This window comes from Aulostomus chinensis, chromosome 1, assembly GCF_037954235.1.
Source record: "Aulostomus chinensis isolate RoL2024-O1b breed Wild chromosome 1, RoL_Achi_v1.0, whole genome shotgun sequence".
Classification (NCBI taxonomy): domain Eukaryota; kingdom Metazoa; phylum Chordata; class Actinopteri; order Syngnathiformes; family Aulostomidae; genus Aulostomus; species Aulostomus chinensis.
Window position 1 is genome coordinate 61,030,702 of NC_141320.1, and position 18,373 is coordinate 61,049,074.

The window sequence follows — 18,373 nt, forward strand, 5'->3', positions numbered from 1 at the left end:
CAGACCAGAGCAGACCATTTCTACAGAATGCCTCACAGATACGAAAAAGTAATTTATGCTATCGTGGGAAAAAAAAAAAAAAAAAGGATGAGGGATTAATTGAGCATTAATAAAACATCTCAGCAATTTGGGTGAAGCGTCTCCAGAAGGCTGCCAGTCCGGTCTTACCAGAAACGTTTGGGCTAATTGTGTTTCCGATGCTTTCTGTCACACAATGATGCCATTAAAATGGAAATAATGCAGAATATTTTCTGAGAGCCATTTTTAAAGTGGCTTGATTTGTTTGGCTGATAATTGCATTTCAGTAACGGCAACCAATTCCGCTCCACTACTTCAAGTTGAACACTTAACGTGCTGTATTTGAATTGGGGAATGAATGTATGCTCTGTACCTGCAGCGAAACATTATCAGCAAGACAGGAACAAAGACGAAAAAAAGATTAATTACAAAATATTCGATTAAAATGTCCCAGTGGTCTGATAGCTCTAGTTGTAATGCTTTATCTTATGTACCTAATAATGGATTTAATGCAATTTAATCAGAACAGATGGCCTCTTTTTAAAAGATCTATTAATAGATACAACTCAAATATTCTATATGGAAGTTGAAGTGACAGTCACATTATCCAACCAAGTAACATACTTTAATTAGATCATCTAATACATGGCAAGAATGTCTGGGGGAATGGAACCTTGTGGTGGGGAAAAGCGCTGGAGGGGGAAAAGATCGCTCTTGGTTTGCGTTTGTAATAAAAGCTGCGGTTTATTGCAAATTTGGCAATAAAAAAAAAAAACAACAACAAAAAAACCTAAACCTCTCAAGTATGACTACGAATGATTGCAATATTCTGATGTCATGTGATGATGGGTTCCTTTCTCAAGCTTTTGTGGCTGCAAAACAGAAAAAAAAAAAAAAAGCAGCTCATGTCATTACAGGATTTCACTGAGGGTGAGATCCATTCAGTTCCATGAAACAGTCATTCAGGAGCAATATTTTGAAAAGTAATTACTACCACGTTTTTAATATCCACACATCCGTGCATCCCTTTAATCCAATTCAAAGTAAATGTCAATGTTTCCATAGAAATGTGAAGTGCCTTTTGACCCCTCCTGTTAAGATGTGGGCTTCCTGATTGAATTTTTTATTGCTTTCATTTTAATGCTTTGACCTAAGGGGAGAAATAAATTGATTCACTTATCAATACAAATCTCTGTGTACGCATATAAGTGACCCCCAACTTTAACCTCAGTAACTTATGCATTTGAATCACCCCCCCGTAATTGGCCATCGCACCAGAATGAGATAAATATTGCATCCTGCCAATGGGAACTGCACACTCTCCCTTTTTCCCCTCCCTCCCTCGTATCTCTCCTGACATTTAGCGATGTGCCAGCTAGGCAGGCAGCACTCGCTTGTTTACAGGGTCGTTAACTGTTTCTCAGAGTCTCTGCACCCAACAAATGTGGTGATTATGGTCCTCGGAGAGAAGCGCCGGTATGAGAGGTAGCTGCTACCACAAGTATATCATCCTAGCACACGGACGCTGTTATAAACCACCTTAGTTTTCTCTTTTCTTGTAGCCTTTACTTAAAGTTTCCACCTTAAGAAAAATAATACAAATGAATTATGTTGGCATTTATTTGACATGGCTGGAGGAACACTCTTAGCGCAGTCATGCGTGGGTCCAATTGATCCAACTTGGACGTTACCAGGAGTGGTAAAAGGTTGCATGCATGCAAGAAAGCACACAAAGAAGTGAAATGTGCCTTGGGGAACGTTTAAAAGCAATGCAAAGGGATAAATTATGAATTATTTGCTTGGGATGAACAGTGTGTCCGTCTTGCCTTCGCATCTCAAATTTAATACAGCTGACGAGATTACAGTCGTGCAGGGGTTTTAACTGGTTCTGACTGAGGAAGCCTTACGGTTTCATCAATACAGCATCTTTTGCTGATCAAAATTGTTGGTTCTAGAATAAAAATCATTTTATAATGAGGCTATGTGAAGCGTTGCCAGCTTCCTTTATGATTATTGACTCCACGCGAACGTAGACAGCTGGTATTTGTTTTGATCCCCTTTTTGTTAACGCTTCCTCCTCGGCCATCTTCGATCTGAATGTTTGTGTGCAAACATACGTTAGCTCGTGAGATACGGCGGCAGAGGGATGGGGTATCCGCATAGCGAAGACTAAACATGAGCGGACAGTGAATTAATCAGCCAATCCCAGGTAAATGTTACCAGTCCCAATGGATTTATTAACCTCCAACTTTTGGATCTCTACTGGTTTTGTGACGTTTGACCTACTCTGAGGTACACAGTTTTTTTTCTCCCGTCCAGGGCTACTGCGTTTTACGGCTTCATTAAAATTCAGTTGGGGAAGCAAGGAGCCGGCGTGGTCGTTGGGGCTGAGGACATGGTGCATAAACATAAATGCCACCAAAGGGGGTGAAGCTTGGCATGCATTGAACATTTTTTCTGTGTGTGACCCTCAAAAAGTTAACAAGGCTTCGAGAACATAGTGCCAAGGTGTATGAAGCTGTCCAATTACAGCAGGAGTAATTATCATAAACATAATATTAAAGATATCTATGTCTATATCACATAGCCTTTATTAATTAAGTATATCCCGCTGAGATTAATTTCTAATTACGAAGAAAGCGCTGAAGGTTAGTGAGGTTTATGTGTTGCATCATGTTGTCCAAATTTTATTTTACTTAACTCGTAGTCACATAATTTGAAGTACAATAAAATATTGGAGTCAGAGACAGTGGAAGACGGGCAAGAGGGATATTAAAAACAAAAAATATGGAGCTCTTGGCCCGAAATTAGAGTTTTGGCCCCGCATGGGAAAATGTTTGGGCATGTGATCCCCGCAACAGTGATTTTGAATCTTTATTCTTTACCCTTCAAAATACAACCTGTGCCTTGTAAAATGTTAGTTATTTCATAAAGATGCTTTGGTGCCTGTCACTACAATTCATAGAGAAAAAGACATTTACCGCGTTGTGTCAGATTTGGGAGGTACGAGTTATTTATTAAAAATAAGAACTGAGATCACACATCACAATTGCAAAGATGACAAACACTGGATCAAAGTTTGTCAGATTTATCTTGGCATGGTTGAACCATTTTGACTTCTATTTTCTGTATGAATATTTCAATAAAGTGTATTTACTCTGCATGTGGGCGTATAGCATTAATGAGTTGCCAAGACTGTTGCCTCTCTATCGTAACTTTTATTTGGCCTGAAGGCCTTAAAGAATATCCATCCATCCATAGTCTGGAGCCTGTCCCAGCTGACATTGGGTGAAAGGTGGGGTTCACCCTTGACGGGTCACCAGTCCATCGCAGGGCCATCAGAAGCAATCAGTGGCTCAGTATCCTGTTCAAGGACACTTGGACATGGTCACCGGGGGAAGTGAGGATCGAACAGCGACCCTTCGGTTGCTAGACGGCCACTCCACCTCTGAGCCACGCTGCCCCCTCAGAGAATATATTGATATTCATTGTATCTTCCTCAGCATCGTTATTATCTTTGAATACAAAAGAATAATTTCAAAACAGGAAATTGAAAAATAATCTACAGCCAGCATTCTTAGCAACCAATGATAAGCTTGGTGTTTCCATTCTTCAACTTGTGACGAGAGAGGCTCTTGTTAGGGGTGAGGGTAGCATCTCGGGCCACTGTTTAAAGCTTTAGAGACGCTATCTCCAAGCTCGCACACATACATATTCACACCTCATATTTCTTTGCAGCCAGGATGTCTCACACCTCTCCAATCTCTTTGTTGCTTTCAGAAAGGAACAATGGAACTGAATCTTTAATCTGCATTAAAAGCAAGAACTCCCTGAACTGGAGTAAAGTAAAACTCGCTTTAAAACACACCCACAAAAAAAGTGTGTACGGTGTATTTTTTTTTTTTCGTTGCTCGCCATCAGCCATCCATGAATGTTGAGGTCAACGGTACATCACGTAACTGTTTCATTACAAAGATTATGTGGGAAAATTGTACGTAGTCTTTGCATCAGGGGTCGCGACCTGTCCTTCCACACCCAGTGATTTCTCGCCTGTCCCTAGAATTTTTCAAGCCATGGAATAAATAAAGAAAAAATAAAAAATCATTGGATGTGACAGGACATTGCTGTATTTTTTTGGGGAAAAAAAAAATATTACTCATGTTTTCCTTTTCGAGAGCCAAGTGTTTGATGTCTGCTCAATAGCTGGCAGTGAAAATTAAGACTCTGTTCAGGGGTGAAAAAGTTCAAATGGAAGGGGTTCCTCTCAGTTTTGTAATCCTGTGAATGACCCCCGAACAGTTTGAGGGCCAGAGCCTGGGTCGTGAACCCAGTGGCAGGCAGGACTTTCATGCACTGGCAGCAAAACACTCATGAAATAAACCAACTTCAGGCCACGGAGTGTGAAATTCATGCAAGCATTTTTCTTTTTTTGTGTGTGGAATATTTCATTCCGGAACCTGAATGACCACTAGGGCCTGTTGGTGTACTTGGTGATAAAGCTCCTTAGCTTGGCTGGTCTTCAGAGTTTGAGAACGGAATCCAGACGGCCTGGAAAGTATTGACTGGTTACTCTGAGGTTAGGCAGATTGTGCAGCTTCCTGTGGGTCGATAGAGGAAATCTCCAATTCTTATTCCTTAGTTTTCTATCCATCTGTTGGTTCTATTAGATGCAGCTACGATGCACGTTGGGGTTTTAAGAACTTGTGCAGTCAATCACGGAGTTCTAAGGTAGGTAAGGACAACTGCTGGACACCTGAATATCATAAAACATTGGAATATCTGGATAAAGATGGAAAAATAGCTCCCGTCTAAGGAATTTCACTTTAACATCACCAATGAATACTTGTAATTCTCTTAATGACTCATTCAACCCATATTCTCACCATGGGATATTCTCTTTTTACCCTTTCAAATTAAAAAAAAAAAAAAAGCAAATTTGGGTCCTATGGGTAAGGTGCATCTGCCCCAAGGAACATCTAAAGAGCAAATAAATCTTGTAAATATGCTTGATCCTTGCTCCGGGCATTGTTCTGCATCAAAAACACGATGCTATGGGCTATAAATGACGGTTAAACTGCGGTCTGACATCATTCCATAAACATGCAAATGTCTAAAAAGGTACTTAAAGTCCCTCTTTCTGCTTATTTGCACTTATTTATTTCTTAGTCTACTGTGTGAAATATCGGGGGGGGGGAACGTGCATCAAAATGTGATCTGGCTTGGTGCAATGAATGAGTAATATTTAACAACCACATTGGTGGCCATCAGCAAAACACCGGAGCACCCCCTCATGCTCCATTACAGATGAACAGTGGGCAGCGGTCGAAAAAATAGGCAGCTGAAAGTTTTCCATGTGTGTAAATGAACACCGAGCAGCAGGGTGAAAATGACAAGGAAATAGGATTGACTCCGCTCGTGCTGCCACTTCAACTGGCAACTCATTTGACAACACAACAACACAACCGCTTCAAATGTAGAATCGGAATACATGACATCGTTAGCGTTAACCGGTCAGCTTGGCCCGATCCTTGTCGAAAAGGAACAAACAAAGCCAAACGAGAAGAATGAGCGGAGGAGTGCGTAGGTGCAGGGTTGCGTGGCGCCGCAAAAACAAGCCAAACACAACCAAAATAACATGAGGAAGAAGGGCAGCACAGCAACTGAGGACTAAAAAAGGGATTTCTAAAAGAGAAGTGGAAGTCTGGGTTGGTTGGACGTGCAAAGACAGCGGAATGTCAAGAGGTCATCGCACTGGTAGTTTACGAATAAGTTTAGAAACTTCCCAGAAACCAGTATTTAGAGCAGAGCAGGTCAAACATCGAACTTTTACACAGGCCCGTGACTGACTTGGTTCCTGGAAACACATGAGAACATCATGTTGTGACCTTCAGTCTTTGGGCCAGGGTTGCCTCGTCTTTTTCCCCATGGGGAGCCAAACCGTCTCTGCTGGCTCTTAATTTTTCATTTTCTCATTTAATGTACAAATGTGGTTTCCTTCTCCCACCCAATCAAATGAAGAGAGAATAAATAATGAGTACGAATCCTACATATTTAAGTATTTCTATGTATACTGTTTAAACACAATTTCTTTTTTTGTTGATTTTTTTTGTGAATTTATTGCAATTTGTTGTTTTGCCTGTTCATCTTGAGAAATTGTTCCTCTTTGTTGGCCCTTATTTTGTTGTTTTTGTGGCGTACTCCAGTGCTTTGCTGCCTCGTATTTTCTGCTGTGCCTTTCTTCAATCATATGTTATCCCGCTACTTTTGTCTTGTTGCCTGATGCTGCCGTCTGCTTGGATCTGTGTTCAAGGATGTGCATCTTAACGTATACTTTGTTGGCTAAATCAGACCTGACTGCAGGACACGTTCGGCCCCTCGCTTTGGGCTTTGCGAGCAGACCAGCATGAGTTAGTCACCTCCGAGAGAGAAATCGTCCCGTGAAGCTGTGTGTCGCCAGCACTGCTTTGCAAAGTAATGCTGAGTTTTCTGATGAAATCTCTGATGGGTATGAATTAAAAAAAAAAAAAAAAAAAGGGGGGCCTCAAGTAGACTCTTGGGGAACCCCATTAACTGTATTACAGTTGTGCTCTGCCAAGCTATGAGGGAAAACCATTCCAGAATGAGGTCCCTCAACTAATGAATTCCATGATCATCGACAGCAGCAAGGAGAGTCGAACTGGTATTTCTGATATTTTCGCATATTTCAGCAATTTCCAAAGCCCGACTGAGAGACTTGAGTTGTCTTCCCTCACAGAGCGAGAGGTTTATAATTCAGCTCTTGTATGTGCCGACTGAATCCGAAGCAGTAATAAAGTGCATCGACTGCTTCGTGAACATGTTCTGCATTCCGTGCCCGCCGGAGCAACTTGTGCGGTAAATGTGTACGTTTGTGACGTAGACTTTGAATCCTTTGGAGACTGCATTTACAGAAATTCCATTTACTTCACATCAGGGTTTGGGAGCTGAAATTCCCACTCTACCTTTGGCTTGATTTAAAACAACCAAAGCAGATAGGTTGTTATGATTATCGCACAGAAAAATTGGATTTTAAACTCATAAGCAGCGGCGGCATTCACACACTTACTCAAGGGGCTTCTCCTCACAAAGCCAAGCGTTTCCACATTCCCCTTAATATATTTCCTCTCATACTCCAGTGTCATTAGCTGGAGTCTTGGTAATAAGCCATGTGATGTATCCGTCTTTCTTGCAGACCTTAGCATGAAAATGAGAAGTGGCATTGGTGGTGGAGGTATTGTGTGTCTGAATTTATCTGAAGTGATCAGAAACACAATTATTGCTTGCTCGCTCATAATAAACCGCAGTTAAGTGGGTTGGCGAATTCATTTATTTACATCAACTCCGTCGCTGGTCGACAGTAATGGATGCCTTTCATTAATGAATGAAGGATTTTGCCTGGCCTTGCCTCTCTTGTTTCAAAGCCTTTGGGGTGAGGAGGAGGAGGGAGAGAGAGAGAGAGAGAGAGAGAGAGAGAGAGAGAGAGAGAGAACAATTGATAAATCAAAACTTTTAGAGAGATTGTATTGAGCGATTTGGTGAATACTGCCAAGAAACAAATTGCTAAACCAAAGCCTTTTACCATTCTACTCGTTTGCTTTTTTTTTTTTTTTAATATATGTACACATGCACTGCTCGTCAGCCTTTTAGACTGTCTAATTGAGGAATATAAATTTTTTTTTGTTGCTCTTTGGTGATTTTAACAACATAAAAAAATGCATTGCTCCCAGTAGTCTACATAAAATTTATGTCTTTGGTAATGGTCAGTGATTTATAAAATTGAAGAGGATGATATGCATAGTGTGTGTGTGTGTGTGTGTGTGTGTGTGTGTGTGTGTGTGTGTGTGAGAGTGGGGATGGTCAGCAGCCTCAATGTCACCCATTGTTCCCTCTCTTGGCCTGGTGTTATAAACAGATGTTGCTTTATCTCCCTTGCTGCCAACCATTCGCCCACCCCACCGTCGCAACGCTGCCCCCATTTGAATTAAAACCTAATTGGGAATAATGAATCATTACTTATTTTCATGGACAGCACAGGCGATGTCCTGTCAACTTGATGCACGGCCCTCCCTTGTATATTTATTAAAAGGCCTTTTCAGTGCTGGGTGCCACCTGTGATGTACATATGGCTGAGACAGAGTGGGTGGGCCTGGACTCTGCATGCTCGCGCTGCAGTTAATGGTGATTCCAATGCCCCTGGGGTAAGAGCTACCTTGACATTGCCTTATTTAGTACCGCACGGCTGTCTCTGCTGATAGAAGCATGTGTTCTGTATGAATCATAGAAGGTGAATGCGTCTTAATCTGTGATGCACATACGTTACTGCTGCACTAATTCCGAGGTTTTCTGGATTATGCTCCTGTTGCAGCCGTAATCCTCCGCAGGATCTCTGATAAGAAGTTGTTTTTGTTTTCTTAAATTACAAGAAAAAGACCTTCCTAATTTATACGGTGAATTCAACAGTCTGCTCTTACGATGTGGAAAGGTCAATGCGAGTGTTATTAAAGAACATGAACCATTCAATATAAACTCTTCTTTTACAAGGACACCCAGATTATGGTGCAGAGAAACGACATCAACAAAAAAAAAAAAAAAAAATTTAAATGGAAACCGGCAAAACACCGTTCAGTTCTCAGAAAATGCATTCATATTGATGTGTGACAGTCAGGTTATTGAAAGGGATGAGGTGGCCTCATTTACAAGCATTTGCAAGTTATTTTGCTCACATCTAAAAGTCGGTTTCACAATGTAAACCTGATAAGTCTTGGAACCCGGTGCAGACACGCTCATAGTCAATGACGCAACGCTATTCTTTATCCGTCTCCTCCTCTTGCCAACCAAATTTATACACACACACAAAAACCCTCCACTTTATGTAAAATATATATGCAATCCCATGGGATTAGGATTGGTTCTTCTGGTGCTGCAAGTGTATACCATGTACTCTCTCTCCTCCGTACCTGCAGCTAAAAACGACTCTCATCTTTAACCTGCTTCTATCACAGCGTCACCATTTCCGCCTTTTTGATTTTCCTGATTTCAAGGATCACAAATTCTTCCTCACTGCAAGTCCTCTGTATTCAGTTTGAGATTTTAAGTGAAAATTAATGACGTGGCAAATAAGTGGAAAGGCACAAAGGTGTCACACAGTGAATCTTACAGTCCGGTTGTATTAATTTTGAAATATTACAGCGACAGCATGCTGCCATGATGGTATAACCATTTGTCTGGGGTCGCGGATAAAATGTCGTCTGGTTTCAACAGGTTTTTTTTTTTTTTTGTCATTGTGGATTCTTTCATCATGGCACTCATTTAGGGTTTTAGCCATGATACAGACGCACAAAGTAGAAAGAGCTGAGCTCATTTTCACATCTCTGTTCGTGTGGAGACACGTTTCCAGTGCCTACATGCTAATGCTAAAACTCTACTTGAACATATACTTTTCCTGACAGAAAGAATCAAGAAAGTGATTCTCTCATCATTTATTGTTTTGAATGTAACATTCATGTCTGGATCCCACCTTCTGCCTGTGCTAACCGTTAGCTAGTAGCTGAGCTCCATGTAAACACCTTTCAGCAGCTGTGTGTGCAGACATGTTTCCAGTGCCTACATGCTAATGCTAATGCTAAAACTCTACTAGAACATATACTTTTCCTGACAGAAAGTATCAGGAAAGTGATTCTCTCATCATTTATTGTTTTGAATATAACATTCACGTCTGGATCCCACCTTCTGCCTGTGCTAACCGTTAGCTAGTAGTGATTCACATAGCCTCTAGTAAACGTTATCCTCTGGCCTGTGAAGTAGGCCACAGCTGTCTCGCTTCATTTGAGGGGAAACAAAATCAAATACTGGTGCTTTCATAAAGAAAAACACATATCTGAACCACATCATGCATGATAAGCGTGCCACCACCGCGTGTGTATTTCTGTTTTCCTGCGGTGCCAGCTGTCAGTGTAAGTATACCTGCATCTATCAATTAATTAAATTAATACCAATGCATTGACAGCGTCACAGTGATTAACGGATTAGAGAGTGTGGGTGAGCTCGTGAAGCAGTCAATATTGGCACATATGCCCTCAAGAGCAATCTGCTCTCACTTCCCCTCATGAAGTAGGACACGGGGGGCTCGTGCGAGCAAATGATGTATTGGATATGCAGGGCTGAAAAAACACAGATACCAAGGTTCCTGCGATGTTTGCGAGAGGGGGATTCTTATTTAATTTTTGTAAATGACGTATTGGAGACGGAAGCGAGCTCATGTTGAGATCAGCTAGAGATCTTAACGAGGTCTGTGCATGGGGGTTTTTCTAGACGCCGACGCCAACGGTAGCTCGATTTAAATGGAGCTCCGTGCGCGCTATCGCTTGCGAGTTCTCATTTCCAAGAAAAACAAGGCAGTTTCAAACCTTTACAGATTAAGAAATAACAGTAAATATTGGAATACGTAGCTTTAAATTTGTGTTCAATTTATTTTTTCTGTATCTGTTCGACACCATACGCCTTAAATCCCCTCTGTTACCCAGCCATGATGTAAACTTGTGTGTAGACGACTCAATTTTGCCGGAAAAGTCACACTTCTTTTTTTTATAAAAGCATAGTGTTCCATTATGCTAATCAAAATATATTATGCTAATCCCAAGTCTAAATGTGTCTGTCGTTGAACCGCAGAGATACCGGAGGAGACATGATTGGATTAAAGAACAAATTATTACCTTTAAGCATGTTGAAAGGTTTCTAATAAAATAGCTATTCACATTCTCAAGCTTTTATGCAAGGTTGGAGTGTTGTTTTTCGACTGCGCATATAATAAATTGTATGAAATTCATAAGTGAATGATGGGACTAAAGGAACATTGAACTGGAGGTGTGCTGATTGTGAGCAGCAGGCTGGAAATTCTTCCTTTATAGCTCCTTTTAACACTTTTCAAGGTGCTTCAGGTACAAAACTTTCAATCCCGACTTTCCTAATTAGCGTTGTCATGGTTGTCTCGTACTGCGTTGTTTTGTTGCACTTGAAGCTTTCTGTGTCAACAAAGCCATGCCCATGGCTTGTTGGATTAAATTTATCATGCCAAACAAGAGAGAAAATTGAGTATTTCTTTATGATCTTTTTTTGGGGGAGGGGGGGGGGGGGGGGGATCCTGTTTACTTGTAATCCCTAAAAAGTTTTACAAACCTAAACACATTCCAAACAGTTTCTGCCTGTGCCGGCAAAATATCAAGTGACCCCAAAGATCAAAAGAAAAACACATTTTAATCCGGTTTGTCTGGAAGAATTGAACGCAGCTGCTCCATGACTGATTGGAGGCTTCTTGCTTTAAGTCACTGTTTGATTTCAGTTCCCAGTGTTTGCTGTTGTTCTCTAATCTGGGAGTTTCTCCGAGAGTACGCCTGTAAAACTCTCACCACCTCGGTTCATACGTTTTACTCTCGCTTTATGGCTCTCACTGAAAATGCGTGTGCAAAAAATAAAAAAATAAAATAAAATCCAATGTCGTAATTTATGTGAAACCTCTTTTATGGAAATGTTGATTTCAACTGCTGCGGGAATTTCTGATGACGCATCAAATTTACTGTTAATGCTTCAGTGTATTCCAGAGAATGTATAAATCCCAGCACGGGGAAGAAGAGTGTGATTTAAGGCGAATGGTGGAAAAAGAGGATTTTTTTTTTCTTTTGCAGTCATGATATCTCATCCCAATTCTAACCACCGAATAAACCCCCCCCCCCCCAAAAAAAAAACAGACATCAGGCAGATATTATTCATGCTTCCTGATTGCTGAATGTCACCATAGATTATTCTGCATGGGAGCAGGTCACTAAAACACATGCACACACACTCTTTTGTCTCTTAACACACACACACACACACACACACACACACACAGCCAAATGTCACTATGGTCATAAAAGATGTGACATCTGTGTTGGCGGAGGGACTCGCCAGCACAGATGAGACCACGTGACGCGTTGACTTGTGGGGCGATTCCTCATCCCGGCGGGTCGGAGGAGGACGACGGGACGTCGTGTTTGCGTAGGCTCATCCGTCAGACGCAAAGTAGTTCAAACGCCGACGCGCGTTCTGACATCATACAAAACAGCTTGCGGGGATTTTTTTTTTGCGCGTCAGTTTCGATGGCAAAACCTCAAAGTACTCACGGGTGGCAAAAGTACACATATTACTTGCTCGAGTACAAAGGGAAAAAGTGTTTTGAACTGATCTGCTTGAAAAAAAGTGAGCTCTGATTAATAACTTAATATCTTGTTGTATATGTGTGCATGGGTTAGATGTCTTTTCAGTTTTTTTGTCCATGGTTACATGACAGTCATATTATTTTACATTCATACATTTTTCTAGGAAACAAACTATAGGGGGGAAGAAAATTGTCTGGGAATTGTTCATCATTTTACTCACAAGTGTCGCCGTCCACGGTCGTGAGCTGAAACATTTTTATGCGCTCTGTGCTTTTTGTTTCAGTGTCTAAACATGTTCCTTTTCATGCCGCCTTTTTTTTAAACAGCAATTTCAAGGTGCGACAAAAACCTCAACCCCGCGTTTCCTAATTCGTGTCGGCCTTTTCTTTCCTATTTCTTCGTTTTGTTTTGTTTTTTTTCTGGTGGCACTCGAGGCTCGCTGCTTTCATTGGAGTCAACAAAAGCCTTGCCCGTGGCTCAAGGAACGCGCCGCACGCTGAGGTCAATGTAAAAATAACGTATTCAAAGACATCTGTGGGGACAGAAATAATAAATGAAAGGAGAGAAAGTCCTTGACTGTAACTTGAGAGCTGTTGGTGTGAATGTGAGGGTCAAATATGGAGGCCAAAGCAGCCATTCAGCATGAGGAGGAGCGTTTCAGGAGGACAGGTATCTCTTCGAGCACAACTTTTCTGCAAGTTCATCCGTGGGTAGTTTTCACTCCTTCCTTCCAAGCCTGTGCAGATCAAACTGGGAATTCAGTCAAACCGCTGCTGGGCACGGAAAGTGTGACAACTCTCCCGTGTGAATGCAAACAGTGCTTATTGTCATGGCAACAACTGGTGGGTTTTGGCCAGTGTTTTTTATCGCAGTGTAAGACACGTGACTTTGGATGATGATGTTCCTGTGTGAGTGGGTTTTAGGGTTAGGGAAGATAAAATACAGGCAGCGCTTCAGCGGGAAGGTGATCTCAAGCACTGCACTGCAAAGCTTTGCTTCCGCGCTCATGTTAGCTTGGCTAGCCGTCACGCTAAAACATTCATTGTCTTCTTTAAAAATCGATGTCCTTCAGGTGTCGGTACTTGGTGATTAGGTAACACCTGTGCTAAGTTGTGGTAAATAGAAGGATTTCTACTTTTGTTTTACCACTTAAATTTGTAATCGAGACGCTTTAGTACTGAAAAATATGACCCACGGAGTGGAGAGTGGAGCAGTTTTCTCGAGGCGTTTTCACCAGTTGGTTTAAAGTGGAGCTCCTGCATTAGCATTAGCATCAATGTCTGACTTAGTGCGTAATGGCTGCAAATGCAAAGGCTCATTCAGCCTTTGAAAAATGAAGATTATGATTTAAACTTTGCTGCCACAAATGGAAGAATATCTGCATGAAATGTTACTTCTTTTTTTTTTTTTCTCCTCACAATTTCACAAACCAGACCACACTTTCTGTGAGTTTTCATTATCCCTCTGTAATATTGCTTCATGTCACCTTCCATCCGCCGGCTGACTTGTAGCCTTTTGATTATACTGGTGAGAAAAATTGCAATAAATGTGGAAATCCTCGGCCAGGTAGAGGGACTCTCTCTTACTCTCTCTCTCATCCTCCGACTGCTCCTTTCAGGTAATTTATTTTTCTTTGCATACAAAATGTGTTACTCTGAGTGAAATATCAGTTGCTTCTCAGCTCGCCCAAGTTTGGGTTACATTTCATCCTGGTGGGGAATTTTTTACATAATAATTAGAATTTACAAGGGCTCTCAGACTCTAACTCTCTTTCAACAAGACAGTGGGGAACGGAGCTAAATTTTCTAATGAATGTAACTGTATTGGACTGTGAAAACAAAGGCTACAATGGGGACCGTAACTCTCGCTAACAGGCGCAAATGCTGCAGGGGATGCATGTTTGAAACAGCCGATACGACCAGTAAATCTCTGCTTCCTGTTCACCCGAGCGGGATTCCACAAATCGGTTTGGGTGACGGATAATTTAAAGCTGCTTCTTCCATTCTTTAAAAGGTCACCATTGTCGTCTTTTAAAAGAAAATAAATTTGCACACGGGTGGTGTCAATCTCCACTCAAGAACAAAGCGTTTGCATGTTAACCAGACTGGATTGCCCTTACAGAAGCAAACTGCAAGTCCTGAAATTAGATGTGATCGTAAATAAATTCAGCAGAGAGATCATTAACTGTAAACAGTCAGCACGCGAGAGAAAGAACTTTTAACATTTCCAAACAGTCAGTTTCTATCCGCTCCGCTGTGCACAACCGCGCAATCACAGTTGAACAAATGTGATCTGCTCCACTGGAACGAGTCCTTTGTTGTCATCATTTTGACATCTGTTGTTCTTTCTTCAAGCAAAATCAGACTTTTAATGAACTGTGCCTTTGCCTTTGTTTTGTTCCAGCTTCTCTTTAACTCGAGGGCTCATCTGCTGTGTCTACATACTATGAATTTCTGGAGCAGTCTCTTTGAACTCTTGAGCATTAATCCTCAAGTCGGGTTCATTTTAGGTGCGTAGGAAATAACCTCACTGTGACCATGCAGAAATGTGTTTCTTGGTCGGAGCTGTGAGGCCTTGGAACAGGAGCAGGAGTGTGATGTGAAGCGTAATAGCGTCTCTAACTTGCAGGTGTTATTGGTGAGGATGGGACATGGCCTCGGGGATTCATACTTAAACTATTTGTTTGTGTTGTTTGGGAGCTAAGTGTGTGCATGCCAATGGATCTTCTTAAGTTGCTCAGTCTGTCACAGTCTGTTTGAAGTAGAATGTGTTTGGAAAAAAAAAAAAAAAAAGTCTTTCTGGAGGGGATTTTTTACTTCTCCGGGGCAGATGAACATCGTTTATCGTTTTCCTGTTAAGTAAAAAGTGGAAAATTAGGTTCTTGTAGCACATGGTTCCAATGTAGGAATCCATCTCTGACTATTGTCGTCCATAGCGCAACCGCAGACTTCAGGGAGGATGTTGGTGCTTTGGTAGGCTTCGCGTTTTTCATATCCGCACCTAGGGTTGCCAACTGTTCCGTACCTTATCCGGAACTTCGTGTACAACCCCCCCATGTCCTCTCTACCATCTGCCACCATCTATTAGATTCATTGGCAGATTGAGGGGGTGGCTTCTGGTGCCAGGTGTCATCGCCCCTCAGTCTCCACTCGATTACTCATTTGATCGACAGGGATTGAAAGTCGCGCGCTGTGACGGATGGTTCGATTGCTAGGATGAACAACAGCTGCAACCTGCGACTCCTCAACACCGTGGACGTGACGCTGCACCCTGGACGCGCCTGCAGCGCAAAACCATTTTGAAAAAAAGTAGTGAAGAACCGGGAAAGGAAAGACAAAGTTGTACGAGATTGTGGTGAAAGCAGATGAAGGAGGAGAAAAAAAGGAGAGAGGGAAGGAAAAAAAGAAGACAGGAGCAGACGTCTGACAGCATTGATGCATCTTCAATTTATGATCAGAAACATTTGTTTTGTTTTCCATATTTGAACATAAATCTTTGCCCTCGTTTAGGCGGTGAAGTGACGAGTCTGCAGCGTTTCTCGAGGCTCTTTTACAGCTTGCACATTTTTAGGCGGTCGAGTTTTTCGTTCCAGGCGTTTAAGTAAACAGGTAAGACTTCAGGGAATCGGTGAATACATCTGCACCTCAGTTTTTCTTCTCCAGGCAGATAAACACTGCTTGCCTTTTAACTTTTATGTCAGCGCAAAATTGGCCGCTTGTGGTTCTTCTTGTGGTCGTTAGCCTAACCACGAAGATTTGCCATCGCAACTTATGGGGTCGTGGGCGTGGCCTAAGCGCTTTTCATATCTGCAACTCACGGAGGAGGTGTGCTCATCAGATTTGACGAGCGGTCCTGGTTTCTTTCTCCCGCTTCAGCGAGGATGTGAATTAAAAAATGGCAGTGTTTTTTTCCCCTGATTTAGCGACACCTGCAGCTTTTTCCTTTGTCGTTTGGCACACCCACAGCTGTCCTTAGCTGCGCCTGACGACACCAGATGTTGTTTCCCATAACGAATCTCAGCAGACTCGGGGAATGATAACATTGTGTTTCATGTCCGTCTGTTAATATTTGATACGAGGTCAAATTTTTGAGTCACATTGCACGGTTTCTGCCAGGCCTTCCAGTCCTCTAGCCTTCAAGCTTCATCCCGCACAACGTGCATGTCCATTATGCACCGTATCCTGTCATTTGGTTAAACGCCATCTGACACCACGAGTTAAATTACAGAGGAGCATTTTGAATACTTCATTTGCCGCCTCCCTGTGAAATGTTAATACCACAAAAAAAGGAGCCAAAGTCCGCTTTTTCATGACTGCGGGACACAAAATCACATCCCATGCTGCTCAAAATCTCAGTGTGATAGCAAACAAGCAATTGTCCCTAATGTCCATATCGGTGCCCTCAACTCATTCTCGCTGTCTTGCAGGACAGACTCTCGACAGAATTCTCACCAGGATCTCAGGCTTTGTTGCTATTCTCTTCTCCTGACAAGAGGGGTGTGACTCCCCCCCCTAGCTTCCGGTATGTTTTCCCTTAAGTCCCATGCCCTCTCCCTCCTGGATGCTTTCAATCCACATCTCCCGCGGTGGGCCGCAGACCTGCAAACACAATGATTCTCTCTTATACATCAATGTCCGACAATGCGGCCCTGTTTGTGCTGTCTCGCTAAAGCGTCCTCCCTCTCCATGAGGTCTTTTCTGTTTTCCTATCCAGTCGTCGGACGATCACAGCATTTTTCTCCCTCTCCTCTCCTCTAGTCTCTTTGAAAATGACAATTGGACAAATGACTAAACCATAGCCGGCTCGTGTCAGGTATTTCTGGAAATGAAGTCAATTTCATGCCAACGGGACTGCGGACTTGAGGTTTAATCGATAACTTGTGACAAGTTGGAATGTCTGCATTTCCATTTTTGATTTTTCTAAGCATTGCTTGACACTTGCCTTATACTGTAGTAAAGGTTAGGATGATTGATGGCACAAATACATCAACAGTATGAATAAATATATGAGGTAAATGTGATTAATCATTGAATTCTGGGGGTGTTTTTAATAAGCAATGTTTACAGAGCATAATTATATCAAGAAGGATGTCACGTACAGTCCTTCTATATCATCCAGTCTGATTTATACATGCTTATGCTTCTGATGCACTCGAATAACCAACAATTAAGACGTTTTATTGTGTCGCCTGAGTGGGAGAGAGAAATAATTATAGAATGTCATTTCGTCAAATGGTTTAATTGTGCAACAAATTTGCACTTTCAACCTGTGTCGTCTGATTTATTTGTCAAGTGAAATTAACTCAAGCTGGACTTTTTGTGTGTGCGAGTGTGTGGGAGTTCTGCAGCAGCTGAATGAGGACGCACTGAATCTGTGCTGAGCAGGTGAAGATGACTTGGCTGACTGGGTGGGTGAGGAAAGGGGAAAGGAGAACAGGATTAGCGTGGCGGGCACACAAAGACGGGCGGGGGGGGGGGGAATTAACTCGGACGTATAAAGTAACTGAATGGCCGACAGCTATTTGCATAAGCTGAGCAATCTGGCAAAGAGTGGAGGATGAGCAGGGAGTATTTGCAGCGGTTGATTAGTTGATGCATCACAGGTGTCGAGGAAGAGGAGGGTGCACACACACGCGCACACACACACACACACACACACACGCACACACACACAAAGAAATGATGAGGGAATAAATAATTGATGCTTCCCCCCAAATTAGCCTCCAAAATGACCATTAAACCACACGAGATGAAAATTCCCCAGTGTATTACATCTGCCTCCACTTATGGTTTCCATCTGATGACGCACACGTTTTAGTCTTCACACTGGCGCCGCTTACTTGCGTTCGGGTTATGAGATTTCATCAGGACCTATTTTTTTACCACTCATCAGGGGTCTAGGAGAGAGAGAGAGAGAGGCCTTGATTTGTGACGAGGCTGCGCGTAATGACACGGGCGAGAAGATGAAGTCGCATTACGGCTCTCTGCAAGGGATCGTTTGTCATCAGAATAGCGTCATTTACAAAAGCCGGGCAGGTATCAGTCACCTGGTCGAGGCACTTTGATCGCCGCGGTGACACCAGTGCGTCTGTCCCGGTAACAGATTAGTGAGATTAAAAAACAAGCTTGTGAACTGAAGGGATC

General features: G+C 42.3%; 2 long non-coding RNA genes across 4 annotated transcripts in view; one reads left to right on the plus strand and one right to left on the minus strand.

Moving 5' to 3' along the window:
• LOC147272618 (uncharacterized) overlaps positions 1-18,373 on the minus strand; it is a 217,339-nt gene that overhangs the window by 69,970 nt on the left and 128,996 nt on the right. The gene's annotated exons all lie outside the window — the stretch shown is intronic.
• On the plus strand, positions 12,900-16,710 carry LOC147272620 (uncharacterized). Of its 2 annotated transcripts, none has more exons than XR_015115906.1 (3): positions 12,900-13,194; positions 14,634-14,739; positions 16,657-16,710. It is a non-coding gene; the product is annotated as an uncharacterized LOC147272620 (long non-coding RNA). The 2 variants fall into 2 exon arrangements; XR_015115909.1 differs by lacking the exon at positions 16,657-16,710 and adding an exon at positions 15,740-15,838.